Below are 12,970 nucleotides of genomic sequence, written 5' to 3' on the forward strand. Positions count from 1 at the left end.
TTGAAAGCCACCATTAAGTAACTCATTCTTAATGAATTTGAGAGCAACGTTGGTATCTTTCAAAGTTGAAAAGATACACTCACAACAAAAGATGAGGAATGTTGATTTGTAGCCCGCTACCCTCAAAACTATCTTGCAGAGCTTTGCTGGACTGGTGTTTCACTCAGGAAGATGTGGAGGGAATAACTAATTCTGTGTTGGTGTTGCTAACCACCTACTTGCATGTATGATGTCTTTCTGCAGTTCCTGAGTCAGAACACTATAAAAGAGTGCAGAGAAGGAGGTTCTTGGCTTGCAAAGACATAAAAAGCCAGACAAATGAGTGGCCTGTGTGACTATTTTTGTTGTACTGTATCTGTCAGTTGAGCAGCCTTGCTGTAACTTCAGTATCATACAGTATTGCTAGGTATCTTGTAAATGTACACTGTAATACAGATCTTGGGACTGCCTGGCTGACAGGTCTCCCCCTGTGATGCCTGGAACCACTTAATAAAAGACCATGGTTCAAAAAGTCTGTTCAGGTAGCTCCAGCAGAGCTGCATGTGCTGAAAGCTGAAGCCATGGCGACTGGAGACTATCCAGAAATCTTTAATGGCTCTTTTCCTAAATGGTTGCTGTTTGACAAATTTCTCCTGTGAATTACTGAACCAGTATTGAACATCCTTTGCTGGTCCTGCCAATTACACCACTCAAAGAGGGAGCTGAAAACCCTACCCCAAGAAGATACTATATCTCTCTATTTAATTCTATGAAATAGATTATGCTGCTGAAATCAAGGCATTAAAGAGCAATGGAAGACAAACAGATGCAAATTTAATCTGGTTTAATGTTTTGGTTTGGTTTTTTTTTGTGTAGGTTTTCTGATAACTTCTACTTGATGCATGGGCTTCTGTTTAATCTGTCATGTCTGGGAAGGCATTTTAAGTGCAAAACAAGTAGAAAATAATTCCAAATGGCTGGAGGACTGAAAATGTAGCTGCGCAGCAGAGTTTTAAATTACTTTGCCTTTTTTAACCAGAAAGAAAAGCTAAGGATATTTGCTAAAAATAAAATTGCAAGACCTAAACCAACAGAATTATATTACTGACCTTAGGAAAATGTTACACTTTTGAGGGAAGGTTGATTTTTCTATTTATGTTCTTTTCTCTGTTATTAGTGCAATTAATCTCACTTGTGAACAGCTGTTGAAATAATAAATCCTTCTCTTCAAATTGTAGTTCTAGTTCTTCTGTTTTCTTGAAAGTCCCAAGCGCATTTAAAAAGCAAAACCAAAAACCTCAGCTGGTAAAGCCATCAGAGGATAAAGGAGGCAGCTTACATAACAGAAGTTGCAAATGGAAATAATTAAGTTAAACAGAACATCCTTGAGTTTGGCCTACATGTTAATTCACTGAATGCTTTTAAGCTGGTGCCCCCTTTGGAAAGGGTGGTCCTTACTCCCCTCATCTGCTGATTTGATAGTCATTTGAGGGTTTTTCACCCAAGAATAGTGAGAGAATGGGTGTGTGATATCTGAACTCCAGTGCACAGCACATGTGCTTGTATTGCCTTGTTAGGGGTGGGGACATCTCTTGGATGTCTTGCTTAGTTCAGCTAATCCAGTATTTCACCGTGGGTTGTGTTGCAGCACAGGTTCTGATGCATTTGGATAAAACTCTCCCACACGTTATGAAGCTGTATGGTTTTGTTCTTTAACCTGTTATGTTGGGGTTTGCTCAAGTTTTTTTTTTTTTTTTTTTACTGCCTAAAAATGATCCTTTTCTGAGTGACTCTGCCTGATGAATGAGGGTAGCCTGTCTTGAGCTGGCAGCCTGCAGCTGTGTGTCCTGTCCTTTCCTGCTGAACGAGAGGCCATGCTTGCTCATTGGTCAGCCCTACATCTGCTGAGATTCGCAGTGCAGGAAAAACACCCAGTATTTTGTTTCGCTTTATCTGCAGTTATTTAGATGAGTAGCTCCAGCAGTCCCATCCCTTGGAACTTAGAGAGGGGCTGTTAAACTGGGACTGCTCTTTCACAGTACAAGCCCTTTTTTTGCCAAAGACAAAGCTTGGACAGATTTAATGCACTCAATTTAGGTTTACTGTTCTGGCAGTTTGTTGAAGGAGCCTCATTTTGCCTCACTTACTGTTTGTAACGCTGGCCAGACTTTGCAGGGGCTGGCAGGGCACCTGAGCTTACCTGGACAGGTAGCTGCAGTGCCTGAGCCTGTCTTCTCCTGACATCCCTTTCCTCTGAAATATCTGCCTCCGTGAGCTGTGGGTCTCAAAATGAGCGTGCAGGGACAATCTGTTCGGTACTTGTAGTGCTGTCTGTGTTGGCATCCAGTGCAGAGCAGAGGGAGGAAACGATTGTGATTCAAATACCAGGGGGCTGAAGAACAGAAAGGAAAGAGAAGATGCTAGGCTGGGAGACAGAGGGCTGGACTTGGAGGAAGGACTGTAAGAGCCAGAAACTGTTTAAGAGAAAAAAGGGGAAAGAAGAGAGAGGGAATAGGACAAGGAAAAGTGGGAGGAGTTGATTTATAAGCAGTGAGCAGGAATGAGTAGAAAAAGGTTTTGAGGATAGGGAAAATGCAGATAACTACTTGTTTGGTTTTTAAATGTCCTGCATGGCTTGGACCATTCTTTTATGAAAGTACTGCTGTTTGATACTGCTGAAATTTTGTGGCAGATACTCTCTGGAAGGTTCTTTTTTTTCAGGAATATTATTCTCCATCTCATTGGCTATCCAAGAATATTTTATCTGTATATTTTGTTTATTTTTTGTCTCTGTTTTACCAGGTGCTGCATCTTTGAAGAGAGATTTCCTGTGTCCTTCCTCAAATGCCTGTGATATTTCCAGGAGGAACTATCTTTCTGTAAGTTGAAGTCTTGTGAACATAAAATTCATAATATGAACTAATTGAATTCATTAATATGAATGTGGGTGTGCAGAAAAGTCTGAACAGTTTAAAATCTGGATGATTCGAGTACATATGACTTTCCTGATTCATAATTGAGAATAATGATGGATGCTCAGGGGAAGCTTAGATTTTTTTTTTTTTGCTTTGGTCATTTAAAATGAATAGTATGCTTCTATTATAAGCTTAGACAGTGATAATAAAAGCAGTACTCTTCTCTGTCAACATTTGTGAAAAACAAGTCTCTGGAGATTTTGGAATGTTTTATTTAATAATGAGAGTAGTAAATCTGTCCTGTGTAGTGTCTGGGTGATCTGTCTTATATCAAAACATTATTAATTGATTTTTATACTTTACAGCTGTGTTTTGGGAATAAGTACAGGAATGAAAGCCAAGAGCTCCACTCTGGATTGTAAGAACCATACTGGAGAAGAGTTAAGGGGTTGATTTATTTTTCTGGTTTAGAGATTTTGAGCAGGAAGGAAAGGGAGAGACGTGAGCTGCCGACTTAACTTGGTTTGCCAGCAGTCTCAGAGCTGCTTAGATTATCACAGGAGTACAGCTAACCAGATCTGTGTAAATATCTAGGTGTATTAAGATGAAGGTAGGCACCCAGTGAGATCTTAATTTGCACTTAGATCCATTATTAACATTGAATTGTAGAAGTAGGGGTTTACTGGGATTCCTGAAGAACTATGTATTTGCTTCTTTAGATACGAGTACTGCGAAGGCCAGTCTTCTAAGCTTCCGTCTTTTAGAAATACTGATACTTACTCTCTGGGCACATTGTATATGTTAATCAGTTCCGTAAACATTGTGTTTGTCAGCTTTGTTCTGAAACTCAAAGTAAGGTCAGCAGTAGTCAGCAGCTGCTGAGACGGAGTTTGCAGTACATGGTACGGTATGGATAAAGGACTATACATGTTTATGACAAAGCTTGCTTCAGCTTGAGTAAGAGGAATTGTGAGAGTTTTCTCTTCTCGATTTAGAAACATTCATTTTCAGGGAAATAAACAGCTTCACAAAGAGCTATGCAATAAAAATTTGTGGAGTAAGTTGACCCTTAAATGTATTTTGCTCTCACAAGGAGACATTCCTTTGAGCGTTGTAATGCGGGCTAATTTCAGTTCGGTTGAGCCATGAGTTTTCTGTATACCTCTGCTGTATTTTGCTTTTTCTCCTCCAACTTGGAAGGCATACACAAGTTCTTAAAATCTTTACAGACACTTCCAGTAAACTGTATCCTAGACTTAAATTCTGGCTGGTAGTTTTCCATTACAGGTGAGCAGTACCCTGAAAGATTGAAGTATTGCTTCTGCTACTCCTCTCTTCTGTTCCTCTTACTAGTTCTCACACCTATGGTACCATGAGTTGATCTGCTGCATCTTCTCTGCAAAAAGACTGATTCAGTTTTTGTTACTGGGTTAGTTTTCTACTGGTTTGGAAGCTGAATGTGCCTGTAATGTGAGGAGATGACTGTAGGCCAGAAATAGAGAAGGGAGGAATGGAGGAGACAGGAGGGTTCAGTCTCTCTGCTCCTGGCAGCAGCAGGCTGTCAACTGGGCTGAAGCCGTAATGTTAAACTGCAGCCCCAGCCTTCATGTGGGCCCCCAGCTCAGTCCCTCCGGGCCTCCTAGATGTCAATATCTGTTTTGTCCCTAACGCAGATTGTGAATAGATCAATGGGGTGGCATTTAGACAGCTTGAAACTATAGTCACATACAATCAACATTGTTTTGCAGTGCAGAAAAATATGAAAGCCTAGGAGAATACAACTGCGTGTTTTCCCACTGTAAAATAAATCCTGTGCTGCAGCTCGTCTTAGAGACTGTTCAGATGAAACATGTAGTTCTATAATTATTTCCTTTCGTATGTTGTGATGTAGGTATCTCATGTTTTCCCAGCTGCTGTATGCTCATGGAAGAGTATTCCTGTTTCAAGAGACCCCACTGTGGTCTCTTGAGAATAGTACAGTGTTTATGCGATAAAACAGCAATTCCTTTATTATAAAGTGGGCCTACTAAGGACATGCAGCATGCACTGGAGAAGAATTTTCCCTCCTCTTCAGCCTTTTGTTTTCTCTTTTCTGGAAACCAGAAAAATGATGCTGAGCTGAGAGAAGCAGGAGACAAGCAGGGCCAAAGTTTGGAAGGTGAGAGTTGGGTTAGAATCAGAGCTGCTTCAGCTGGAATTACAGGTATTGGAGTGGGAGAAAGAAAAGGGACACAGGAGGCTGTTTAGCTTGTTAAATTGGGGGGAACTGGGTGGCTGGGGGTTGCCAAGGTTTGAGGCAAGCCAGGAACAGCCCTGCTTACCCATCACTACGGTGTGAGAGGCAAGACAGGTCTGAATGTGAAGGTCTTGAACTGCAGTGGTAATGGTTAGATGTTGTTCTGCTCCTTACTTGGATTGAAACATCTGTGTTTGTGTACTCTGTTTTTGTTCCTACCTTTCACTAACAACTTCTACCCAATTGTGTTTTTGTACATGTGCTAATGTTTGGAAAGAATTGTGTGAATGAGTTTTTCTTTAACTAAATGAGTAGTGACTGTTCTTTATACTAAGTTTCACGTAGAAAAAGAATGGAAGAGTGTTTGTCTTGTACTAAAAACAAGGCCTTTGTTTTCATCTATTAATAGGAAGGATTTTCATCTACTATAATGTAAGTAACAGAAAAAATTAAACTGAGCAGTTTGTGCAGCACCCATAGCTGAAAAAGTGCATTATGTGGCCTAGAGAATAGTTAAGGGCTTGCCTCTCTGAAAATCAGATTCAGCTTGCAGGGTGCTCAAAACGGGGAAAAGAATGGACTGTCTGTACTAACTGTCCTTTCAGAGGGGAGCTGGCCTGTTGTTATGAAGGCAAGTGTATGAATTTAGTGGTCATAGTGAAATGCAAGTTGTGACCTCTACTTTATATAGAATTTGAATTTTAAAATTCTCATCAGACTTTTTGATATATGAAATTAATGACAAATGTGGATGGCTTACTGCATAAACATGTCAATGGTAACACCAGTAAATAATAGTGACATTATTGATGCCTCCAACACAGAAACCTTTGACCTTTTGTCCCATCTAAAAAATCCCCACCCTATGCCCTTAGTGACAAAAAAAAGTGGAAGCCTTAGTTATTGGCTTAATTGCTCATATTTTTACAAAAGACTTCAATAGTATTTCAAGTAATGTGGTTTTCAAATATAAAAGTGTAGGAAACTTGAACTAGGAGAGGATTTGATGAAAGGTTCAATTTCAGTGCATCCAACAAAAAATGCAGAGCTTCCTTTTTTTTTTCCAACCTGCTTTATGTAAACACTCGGTACTTGTACCAGAACTGATTTGGTTTCATGAGTGTAGTTCTTGCAATTTCATCTGATCATCCAGTGTTGCTTTTAGTTTTTAAAAAATATACTGAATTTATTTTTTTAAAGTTCAGACTTAAGAATTTTAAGACATCAAACAAGTCAGCCAGTATTTAGCGAAACGGCCACAATCAGTGCAAAGTATGGAATAACGGGAGAATGGGTAAGAGCCTCTGCTGTTGCATTTCAGTTTAGAAGAACTGGAGACATAAGGAAACAAGCAAATTATTTGATGGGTTAGCAATGAGCTTAGTTGGAGCAACTTGAAGAGATGCAAGGGCAGCCAACACCTTGTCAGTTTGATGAATTACACCCCAAAGTTTACTTAAAAAGAAATCGTTAAAAAAAAAATCTGTTGCTTTCATATGGTTTACCAGTGTTTGTTCTCAGGTTGTGGTGTGTGATCTAGCAGCAGAATTTAGAGCCTATCCATCATATGTAGACCAAAGTATTTTTGATAACCATGCAACTGAGCAATAGGATAGGAATCATGCAATATGTCCTACAAAATGCTGAACAAAATCGGAAAGAAAGAAAATAGATAAACCCGAAGGTCAACTTGGAAGCATCTGATAGTCGTCTTGGTGGTCCCCAAACTAGGCAGGATGACAGTTGCGCTCTCTGACTTCTCATCAGTGAGGCTGCCTCCATTTGACTTTAGTCATCAACCTCAATCCTTATTTATATTTTTGCATCATATTCTGTAAAGCTCGTGTTGTGTGTGCTCATGGTGCTCTGGTTGCAGAAGGTGCTGAGGATTGTGCATGTTCCCCTCCTGCCCCAACTGCTTGCATCTCCATGATGCTTTTAAGAGCTCTGCCCTTAGAGGTACATATCTGATTAATGAGGCCACGTGTTGCATTGTGGCTTCATGGAAGAACTGTATTGAAAGAAGGCAAGTAGTTTTCCATGAACTTCTGCGAACTACCTGTTTCCTCCCAGAATTTTCCTGGGGAAAAGAGACCTCAACTTCTGAAGTTTCTGACAGACAGCAGAACAGTTATTCACCGAGTGGTTGAGTGAAGAGCACTTAAGTTCTTAAGAGTCCCGAGTCCTGAGAAGACTTTTCCTTTTACTAAGCTCTTGTACACATTAACGGAAACTTCCTTGCATATAAAGGTACAGGAGAAGGTGATGTAAATATTACTGTGAGTCATGGATATTGGTAATTCTGCTTTTTCAGTTAGTGTTAGCTGAAATGTCAGATATACATCAAGGATACTTAAAATTGCTCTGTGTTTAAGAATATGCAAACAAACTTACTTCAATGAGGGTGTATTCGTAGATGTAGGAATTCGAAGGTTTTTCTGTGAGTAATGTACAAATACCCGTCTGAAACAACAGACAGTGAAAATGGCTGCTGTAAAGTTTGTTTTGATAATATTTTTTCCCAGTCAGTCTCTTAAGTTTTGAAACTTTTCGGAAACTACAGAGTGGATCTACTTTATCTGTCATTAAATTTTCAGTGCTTATAGCTGTGTTTAATATTTATAGAAATTGGATATGATGGGTCTATATCAAACCCTCAAAGCAAGGTCGAGTAAGAACATTTGCACCTCAAGTGCCTTCTTGATGCTTAGCAGCAGCATTTTAAATTGTTACGGAAAATGAAAGCAGTTTCAGTGTTGTATTATGACAGTTAAGTTTGCAGTGATTCCAAGTGTAACTGGGTATAACCAAATACTCCTGTCGTATGGATGTTTTCACTTTTTTATCACTGTAAAATATTCTTTATAAAGGTCTACTGGCTGTCAGTGTCTTTCAGATGCCTGTGAAGGTATGACTGTAGCTTTTTTCATGTGTGCACATTAGAAGTTACTATGTCTGTAGGGAAAATGTTTTAATTTGAGAACTTACTTTTAATTTTTCATGGGTAAAAATATACCTATAAATTGCTGCCTCCTTAAAAATAGCAAAAGCAATAAGATGTAGGCTATATCAGAAATGTGGACTTAATTCACCTGGGCATTGAGTCACAATATTTATATTTTACTGTGCTATAAAATGTATATATAGAATTTACCTTTTGTGGCTAATACAAACTAGAGAAACAATAAGAACTTTCAAATGCAAATTTTATAGCACAACTTCTGCATCAACATAACAGTGCATTTTAACTGAGACAGTATGTATGCTGTGTGTGCAAGAGGACCACCTCAGAAAGCTTTAAGAAAAGAACAGAGGGATGGGCCACAGTGACTTGTATATTAAATGGAAGGCTTCTCAGTGAGGCTGGTGTTGCATTTTATTAGTTTGTTATTGCCTTATGGATTTATATTTTAATTTTATTTTTAATGTTCTTAAGCACTGTCTTAAAGAGCATGCTGCAGACTTCTTGTTTTTCTCCCTTTTGCAGATGTTTATTTTCCTCAATTAGATCTAAAGGGCTTTCTTGTGTCCTAAATAACTTAAGAACTGTTAAGCCTCATCTTTTCCTAACTGTTTTCTAGCTCTTTGGATGAGTTGTCTGTTGCTCTATTTCTCTTCTTATTGATGCCCTCAAGGGAGAGAGCAGAGGGTGCTGATGTTGCAGGTGGCATAATGTCCTCAGAACTTGACCACAGTGGAGTACTATGTTACCGGGGTGTACGGTGTCAGTTTGAAAACCCTTATTATGGAGTGAGAGTGAGTCTGTTATCTGAAAGGGGCTTGGGTTCAAGGGGAGCCTGTGATGATTGCAGATCTCTATTTTTTTTTTAACGGCTCTCTGTACCAGCCTGCCTGAAATGTGCAATCACAGCTTTTGCTTTTTCACAATAGTCCCTTTTTTTCTGAGTTTCAGTAACATTTTCTGTTATGGATACATTAAGCTTATTTACTTTCCATTTTTAAACTCACTGTGAAGAACTGGCAAAATAAAGAATTACTTTCATAATTTCAGAAATGTGACATTATCAGGCCTGTTTTTCTAATGCCATCTAATAACTCAGTACTTAATGCAGGTGTATTTAGATTGATACAGAAACCTGTTGGTGACCAGTTGGTTTCTGTGTAGTATTTTCTTCAGCTCATACAGGTGCACAGTTAACTGTGTGCTGTGGAATGTCAAATCATAAATCCACTGTAGAAAATACGTCGGAATGTCTAGTATCTGTTTCCCTACAATTTAGAAAAGATGAACTCAGTCCTTAAGTAAAAATATTATGGGTAAATAACAAAATAAATTGAAAAATATGCTTAACCTTATGTAAGAGCATTCCTGCACAAGGATGACATTGGTTTAACCATGCCAGTACAGCATGACTTCATATATTCAATTGCTGTCATCTGTGTGTGTTCAGCTCACTTTCCCCCAAGGTATTTTCGGACAACCGTTCGATCTGTTTTTTTCTATGTCATTTTTTCCATATTTAAGAATATCTTTGAATATTTTTCATTTAATGAAATTAAATAGCAGATTCAAGCCAAATGTAATTATTTCTGTTCTGTTCTGCCTGTATGTGCCGCGCCCCCCCATCATGCATGCACAATTGGTTTCATACAGTGGAATGAATTTGTGTAAGATTTGGGGGTTTTTAACTTCTGTATACAGTAGAAAAGTTATCCTTCAGTGCTAGATGATTGTGTGAGATGTGCTTTTTAACTGACATCCTGAGGAGTTACCATCGCTGAGATGGAATTTCTAGCTCTAGTGAGTTAAGTAACCAAACGATGGGGAGTTTGACTTGAACCAGTCACATCTAATGGTTTTCCATGAGAGAGGGTACTCTTTGTGACAGCTGTGCAAAGGTTGATCACTTCACAGGTTGTCAGCTATGTTAGAAGTAGATTTTAAATATCAGGAGCATTATGCTTGACAAAATAAATGGCAGGTACAATGGTCAGAGAAGAAAAATGTCAGTGGAAAAAAAAATTTCAGTAGTGTATTTTAAGGCTTTATTAATATAGACCCTTAAAATATATATATATATATAAAACAGTTCCAAGATTGTGGTGAGAATTACTTTAAAAAAAAAAAGCAGATAAATTGCATTAAACACTTTGAATGGCTTGACTCCATCGTCACCTCCCAAGTGCTGAAATTTTAATGAACTAACAAATGCAGAAAGTTGTGAGCAGTTTTTCTGTGATGCAAGTTAACAATACCCATGTTTCTAGTAGGGAAGGGGTGATGGGCATGAGAGTAGCCTTCCTCTCTGTGTCTTGGAGATCTGCAACACAGGAATGTCTTAAGTCTCTTAAGCTTTTCTTTTAAGAAATTATCTGGAGATTTTTAAGTTGAATTCTCCATGTGCAAGACATTAGCTTGTCTGTCTGGTTTATTTGAAGAAAATTGGTAAGATTCATATAGAATGCTCAAAGTACTTTACTCTCCTTGTTAATGGTATCATAAAATTGTATTGACTGTAGAAGAGGTGCTTTGGTGATGTGTACTGCAAGGATGCTCTCTGGTTTTGACTAGTTGTCTGCTGTTGCTGGTACCAGATGAATTCTGCTTCCGAGTTAGGCTGAAGAGCATCTTTCTAGTGTCTTCACACAGAATGCCCTGGTAACCAGCTTCCATCTCCTTCAGGTGATTCTTAATTTAAGAATGTGTATTGACTCATTCCCTGTGACTGTTTCTAACTGAAAAGGGCATTTTTTAATTTATTTTATTACAATAATAAAAGTTCCTGGCAACTTAATGAGGCTGATATGCACATTTTCAGAAGATTGGCTCATCAGAAGCTCCTGTGACTCATGAACATAAAACTTTTCATCCATTTTAATTTTTTTTTTCTGGCAGAATATTAAAAAAAAAAATGTATGCAGGCACATACTACCAGAAGTGCCCTTTTTACCAGTAAAACTTGAAAGGTTTCTTGAAAAAGGAGGAGGGACATTACTCACTTAGAAGTGTACTCTCATTCATATGCTTCTGCTGCCTTATTGGTTAACGTCTGTCTCAGATTCTCTTCTTGTGCAGATTCATTATTTCAAACTGTCGTCTTCATCTCTTACCAGATTTGGGAATGCAGCTTTCCACAGTGTACCTGTACATTTTTGACCTGTACTTAAAATGTGTAGGCGAAAGTATACATTCTTATGCTTTTTATTTCCTTTCCCTGTATTGTTTTCTTCATTTCTTTTGCTGATGTGTATGACCTTATCAGAACTTTTTACTGAAAGTGGCCTCTAGCTTTTATCTGAACATACTGACTTCTTCCACTTCTACAGATTCCAGTGTACAGCTGGAGTTGCTGTGCTTCACTAGTTTAACATGAACAAGGATTCATTTATTAGCTTGATCATCTCTGTGTTTCTGGAGTTAAGTCATATTTTTGCATCTGGTGGAATTTGTGGAAGGCTGTTTTCTCAGTACAGAGACAGTGGAAAATACATTGCACGTCATCTTCAAGAATACTATTTTCAGTAAGTGTCATATACCAGATGGCTTTGAGGCCTATTTAACTGTCTGTTTTTGTTAATCTTGCTTTTCTTGCTTGAGCCCTCAAAACTTAATTTCCCCACCTGCTGATAAATACAGGGTCATAGGAGTTGCTGTATTGGGTCAGGCCATCTGTTCTTTAATTAGGAGTAGTAACAGATGCTTGGGATGATAATGCAAAAAAACAGTACAGTAGGCAGTTATGACAATAGTATACTCCAGGGTACCTCTATCTGGGATCCTGTTAGTTTGGCTTGTGTCATGAAACTCAGACACTTGTATCTTTTCTAGCTCTTTGTTTTTAAATATTTTCTAGTACAATGTAATTTTATCTTTTCTCCCTTTTAATGCTGCTAAGCTTTTGGCTTTGCAATCCTGTGTCCCTCAGCAGTGTGTTCCTTACGTAGAGGTATGAAGACGTACCTCTTTTTGTTGATGGTGAACTTTCATGGTCAGCTTTCATTCATAGAATCATAGAATGGTTTGGGTTAAAAGGGACCTTCAAAGGTCATCTAGTCCAACCCCCCTGCAAGGAACAGGGACATCAATTCAGTTGAACATCTTCTGTTGCTCTTGTTGTATTCTTGGAAGGAAACTCTTGCTCTTCCTTTCATGTGCCATTTTCTCTCCTTTTAGGGAACAGAATTCTATTCTTCCTGATTTTCCCCTTCATACTGATACTTCGATGTTGCTTGTTATTCTTGGTTCCTGTCTCTACAAGGCTTTCAACTAAACTGCAGCAACTGCATGATTCAGATTTCCGACCGTGCTTCACTTGAGAAAACACCATTGATTCCTGTGAGAGAATTTTTCTCGTCTTGTGCCATTGAAACTGTATAATTCGTAGGAAATACCTTCAGAGTTTTAGCTTTTAACTGAAGAATATATGCTTTGTTGTAATGATGAAGGTGACTTTGCAAGGGGAGTCACTTTTTGGGGATGGGGAGTGTCTGTGCTTCCCTTGGCAGTCCCACATTCAAAATGAGAAGCAGCCTTTTTTTTCTTTTTTTTTCTTTTTTTTTCTTTTTTTTTCTTTTTTTTTCTTTTTTCTTTCTGCAGTAAGACAGGTATTTAAAGGATTGATGGATTGATGAACTGGGGGGCAAGTGTCAGTTGCTAGTAGTAGCAGTAACATTAATATCTAAAAAGCCATTCCTGATAGGGATTATGGCAGCTTCAGATGGGGTCGGAAACCAAAATAAATTAGTTTGGTTTTTGGTATCATGTGCTGATCAAGAGCAGTCAGTATAGAAACCAATTGATGTAGAGTAAGATTATAGTTTTAAATATTTCTGTAAAAGGGGTCTTAGTTCTCTTCGTTCTTGCCCATTTTGTGGGGGA

At 38.5% G+C, this 12,970-nt stretch overlaps 1 protein-coding gene across 2 annotated transcripts in view; it reads left to right on the forward strand.

The window, feature by feature from the left end:
- Window positions 1–12,970, forward strand: part of SIPA1L1 (signal induced proliferation associated 1 like 1) — a 161,404-nt gene that overhangs the window by 16,233 nt on the left and 132,201 nt on the right. For both annotated transcript variants that reach the window (XM_086748948.1, XM_086748949.1), the window contains exon 2: window positions 2,782–2,858. The gene's annotated coding sequence lies outside the window, so the exon portion shown is untranslated. The remainder of the gene's footprint in view (window positions 1–2,781; window positions 2,859–12,970) is intronic.

The sequence above is a fragment of the Chlamydotis macqueenii genome, chromosome 5, assembly GCF_036417535.1.
Source record: "Chlamydotis macqueenii isolate bChlMac1 chromosome 5, bChlMac1.mat, whole genome shotgun sequence".
Taxonomy (NCBI): domain Eukaryota; kingdom Metazoa; phylum Chordata; class Aves; order Otidiformes; family Otididae; genus Chlamydotis; species Chlamydotis macqueenii.